This window comes from Antrostomus carolinensis, unplaced genomic scaffold, assembly GCF_000700745.2.
Source record: "Antrostomus carolinensis isolate BGI_N321 unplaced genomic scaffold, ASM70074v2 scaffold14929, whole genome shotgun sequence".
NCBI lineage: Eukaryota > Metazoa > Chordata > Aves > Caprimulgiformes > Caprimulgidae > Antrostomus > Antrostomus carolinensis.
This window is the reverse complement of record NW_010336529.1, coordinates 3,187-9,094: the sequence shown is the minus strand read 5'-3', so window position 1 is coordinate 9,094 and position 5,908 is coordinate 3,187.

Below are 5,908 nucleotides of genomic sequence, written 5' to 3'. Positions count from 1 at the left end.
CCTAGAGAGGAAAGGAGGAGTAAACAAAGAGAAGTAGTGTTTGCTGGACTCCTAATTGTATGCATTAGAGAATCATTCAGTCTACTGCAATTTGTTGTAGCTAAGAGACAATGCATTCCCTCTATCTGTCAGTTGGCTGTGCAATAATATTGGAAGAACAGGTCAGCTCAGAGGAAGCTTATCTGGACTTCATAAAAAGAATTATAGTAATTTTCAGACATTTTTCACCCTTGTGAGGGCATAAAGAAGAGGAATAAAGCTGTACCTTAACGAATCTACTTAGTCCCCACAGAAGGAAAAACGATATTCTGCACCAGAGCTGTTAGGGAACACATGACCTAGATGTATTATGCTGACTCAGACAAGTGCAGACACACAGAATAATTTTAAATAATTTACTCCCTTGCAGTTTAAAATTTTAAAAAAAGGAAAGAGAAAACATGTTTGAGGGATTCCTGAGGGAGGACAATGGTGTAACTAGAAACAGAACAAAGATACAGCACAATTATATCAAAAACTGTCCATCAATTTATTTACTCAAATCAGAGAGAGATTGAAACACTAATTGCACTTTATATCCTCCGTGGTTTGTCTGCATTGCTGCTCTTGCCTAAAGTTAATTGATTGCAGTTTATTTGTTTATGCAGGCTAATGTGAATATTCTTTAAAATGCTTATAGGATAGCAAAAACATTTTAAGGTTTTAAGTGTCTACAATGACAAACTATTGATAAAAAATGTAAATTGTTTCAGGACTATAACACTACTGTAGCTGGTCTTGTGTACATTGCCATATCTGACATTTTCCCACCATTCAGGGAAACTTCTGGCACATATGTCTACAAAAGAAAAAGGTGGGGTTTTAATGAACAAATACGTTCCTCTTCTCCCTCTGTGATATCCTGAACAAGGAAAAATAACTGCATACATTTGGACTCCTTAGAAACAACCAATATAATCAAGTTTACTCCCAAAGCTGTTAATTTATTTGAAAGACAATGCTGGAGGTGGGGGTGTGTGCAAAGCTGGTTTTTATCATTAGCCTGGACATCTTTCAAACCATTCAAATTTGACTTTTTATTTTTTAAAGCAGTACCATTTGAGCATACACTTCTCACAGGATAGGCTTCTCACAGGCTTCCAATATCAAACTAAAGAAAGAATGCCTTTTGGATAAAGGCTATAACCCATAAAGTGGTAATTGTGAAGAACACACTCAAGAGTTTGTCTATAGACTACAAACAGGTCACGCTGATGCTCAGCCTTGCAAAAAAACTTCAAGAGAAGAGGTGTGTTAAAGGTGTCCTCTACCAACACAATGCAGGGTGATAAATATAATACTCTACAGACTCCTGAAGTCCTCCTTGGAATAAAGCAGGCTCATTTGTATTTGTGAGGTTTTTTATTTTTACTTTTAAATATACCAACAGTTACTGAACCAAAACCAAACTGCCATTTCGGTAACACTTTTTAAGTATGACAGTATGAGTAAGCTTCTCTTCAACACACACTGTATTTCACACAGTGGGTATGTAACAGTTAAACACTGCAAGCTGAATGTTACAACCTAGTACTGAAAACATGATTGTCGTCAGAGCTGGCACGGGGATCTTCAATTACGTTTCTAGAGAAGGAAGCTCGCTAGCAGTCTGCTACAGTTTAAATGGACTCAGTTTGCCAGGCAGCAGTTCTTCCTAGAACGTCATTTGGTTCGTTTTAAATATGGCAAGGACTGCAGTTTCTCAGATACACCCACAACCTGTGTTTATTCAGAACACTACTAAACTTCATCTTCCTCCTTCATGTAACTAAAGCAATCTGTTAGCAGCTACCTATCTAAGCAGGACATTTTTGCTCGCCTACTTCATTTTCCTTTTTTCTTAGTTCAACTTCAGGTTGTCCTCATTCTCATCTTCACACATTTGCCACCCCTTTGCCTTCTCACAAGATTCCATTCTGACTCAATACCAAACAAGCATCTTTCATCTACAGGAGGAACAGAATACTCCTTCACATACCTCTGATAAATCAGACTAACTTACAAAACCACCTACTGTTAATCCCTACCAAGAAAAGACAATCCTGAAAACCTTAGAAAACACTGGGAATGACTGTAAACAGATCTCAAAGAAAACCCTGTTGCCCATTCACAGCCACAGTTCTTTACCACAGAGTATGTCAGCACAGAGGCCTGACTGTCTCGGCAGATCTACACTGCATTTAATGTACAGAGAGGTAACCTACACTGTATGTCAACATGCCCTGGATGTGATGGCAGACCATGACACTCATGGATGGGCCACTGCAAGTTAGGAGAAACAGGGACCATACAGTTTATTACAGACTATATCCAAAACCATTCTGCACATGAAAACACCAGAAACAAAGAGCTGTACATTATGCTACGCCACTACACAGCAACCGCTGCAGTTTCAGGTAGGTAACAGGCGTCACACTTGGGTGACCCAGAACCACGGCGGGCACAAAGGTCAGCAAACCCGTTCTCAGCGACAGCCACAAGGTGATAAACTCCACTTGCTATCTCCTTATTTAACACAAACGTACTACAGTGGGGACGCAGTATTGCACGTCGTCATATTTTTTCCAGTCTCCCAGTCACTATGGCACTTCACTCAGTTTGTGTTCTGACACTATAACAAAGATTTGTTTAACAAGTTCCTTTATTAAGATCTTCTCTCATTGTGATAAATCTCACTTAGAGACTGCCAAGCCAAATTAATTCTATGAACAAATCACCACTTCTGCCAATGGTAAACCAGACAAGCTTCTAAGTACTTTGATGCAGAAAGGAAGGAGTAACATCCACTAGACAATGTCTGGATATCTGGTTCCAAACACAACAAAGTAAAACAACAGGTATGACAATTATCAGGACTTTATAAACATGTCTGAACATCACTATACTCCTGAAACAGGGTGAACATGGAAGTGCTATTGCCTAGCACCACCACAAGAAAACTAAGCCATAAATCTTGATAGACATCAACCACTAATCTTCAGGTTGAAAATATCAAGATGTGGGACATTTCACTCTAGAGTATTTTCCAGTAAGATCCTGTATGAGGATCTAACAAATGCTAAGGTGTATTAAGAAGGGTCACAAATTCTAATTAGAGCAACTTGCACTATTTAGTGTCAAAATTTGTCCACAATCAAGACTTTTAGAGTGGTCAATGAGACATAAAATTAAGTCTGTACATAAAGGCTGTGACATAATCTAATGAAAGCTTCATTGGGCCATTTTTCACTTATAAAAAAAGGAACAGACATAGTTATAGCAACTGACACGCAGGACAGGCTGCAGTATCCCATCCTGTCCTCATCTACACTCAACTCTCAGAGACTGAAGTCACACTCCTGGGAGAACAGGGACAAGCATTAAATTATTCAGTGTGTTTTGGAGCCTCCCCTCCAACCCAGGAAAACTGAATTAGCTATGCATACAGAACAAGGCACTCTGAGCTCAGTCAGAGTCAGTCAGAGTCCAAACTGGAGTCAGAGTCCAAACTGGAGAAAGGACGATCCTTCATACTAAATTGCTCAAGACATTTTGGGGTTTTTTTTCCCAGAATAACACTGTGTACTGCTTCTCTGAAAGCTGCAATTTGGTACTGAAATAATCTTCTGTAAAGTTCAAGAATTTGACAGCTACAGTAAAATTACTTCTCAGAAAAATAACTCTATCCTTCCATATCAAACAGATATAAACTCTATTCAAGCCAACTAATTGTCCTTGTTTGCCAAAATACCCTGAAGACATTAAGCACAAAGTAATTACTAGTTTTATAAACTTACAAATTACATGAGAACTGGCTTGGCAACAGTAGCTTTCATAGTTGCTATGTCTTATTTATTAAAAAAAACAAAAATAAAAATTCAATATTATGAACTATTAGGTTTTGAAGCTCTTCTAAGAACTTATTGTTCAAGTAAATTCCAAAGCTTATTTCTAAAACAGTAAAACTGCTTTTGCCAACAGTAAGTTCTTTTCTCTGTCTTTTCTTTCAATTGGAAAACAAAACAAAAAGCTTATAATGAAAGTGCAGCACTCACTAGGAAGCAGTGGGCAATAAAAAGGATTAGTGTGAGAAAACAGGGTCAAAAAAAGTGTCTGTCTTGAAATTTAACTCATGCTTATTCATCTGAACCAATATTTGCTCTTCACACTTTCTGAATTGCTGCTAACTTAATGTCCTGTAACTTTATCTCAAGAAAAGCTAAAGATGCCCCTAAAGTCACACACAAAAACCCTTCGGTTTTATTACAAGTAAGGTTAGCTGGGGTTTCTGAAATGTTAATTAAGATTTATTCTTAATGTTAATTAAGATTGACACCAAATAAAAAAAAATCTGAAGGAGCTATTCCTATATATACAGCTACTCCTTTCCTGACCAGGCACCATTTAGGACGTTAAGTGCTGCCCAGGTACAAACAGTTCTGCTCTTAATACGTTATGCAAAATGTTTGTTTCCTACATCAGTAGAGTCTCTTGCCTAAAAATTTAATAATACCCAGTCACCATCACGCAGAGCAATACCAGACCAGTAAAAGATATTACATGAGACGTCAGCTACTGCCACTCACAAGAAATCAAAACAACGCTCAAGTAGATATTAAGGAAGAAAAGTTCAGTGAGACCAAGCAGTCAGCAATGACAACAGACAAGCATCCACCTCATGTTACTATGAGCAGAATTTAACTGTAAAATTTGCCTTGTATTGATATGATTTGACTCACAAGCTGGCAAGACTTCAGTTTGATCAAGCCAAACTTTCACCTAGGAGCATAATTGCTGCATTCATTACTCAGCATAGCTAAGCTAGCAAGTCTTGCAGCATGGCTGGAACCACAAACATCACACTTGGCTTTCATTCAGCCTAGTGAGGTTGCATAGATGCGTCACACAGACTCGTTTTTCAAGCATTTTTTAAGTTTATCTTCAAGAGTTTTGTGGGCATAACTGTCGAGCTTTCTGACGCACAGACATAATCAAAGTGTTGTACAGGGTGAAGTCTAAACCTCTCCCAACCACCAGTTTTTCAAACACACCTGTGATTGTCCTAGACAACCCACTGTTAACACTGGTAATAATCAACATCATGTTTCAAGGCAGAGCCAGGTATCCACAAAAACAAGGGTGAGAGGGTTAACACTGGGGTTTCATCTCAGACCTCCACAGCAGTCTGGCGAGAACACCGTATCATACAGCTTAATTTTTTCACCCACTTAAACTTCTATAGTTTCTTTTAATTAAAGGTGGTCTGGAACAGGTGATTTGGTACCAGAAATACAGAGGCTGCTAAACTCCTTGCTGATAAGTTCTGAGTGCATTCTGGTGATGACAGCATTTTCTTTAACATTTATATTGCAAAAGAGATTTGAACTTCTTTTACAGTCCAGAGAGCACATTAAACCTTTTACAAAGACGTACAACTTCTTTCTTTGTGTTGAAGGATGACTTCTCCTCACTATATTTTGGGCTTTTATAAAGCAGAAACCCAGCTGTGCTAGTACTTCTGAACTATTTCAGTAATGTTTAAAGATTTCAATATATCTACCAGAAAGCCTAAGTGACCTAACCTGCAAGAAACATTTACAGCAAAAAAACCTGGGAGGCAGCATCTGAACAAGGGTCCTCAGATTTGGATCAAGGCTGTCTCATTAGGAAGGGAAGAATATATCAAGTAGGTCACATTATTTATTCTCAACTCTTCCATATTTTTAACAGAGTGGCAGGAGAAAGGTCAGTTACAACTGTGAAAACTTTGTTCAGCGTTTAGTTGTTGATTTTGAACCTCTGTTTTAACCTTCAAATTAAGATGTTTCCCATGCCTGAGACAAGCCTGTATTTCCACTTTCAAATCAAGGCTAGTGTCTTATGCACATAG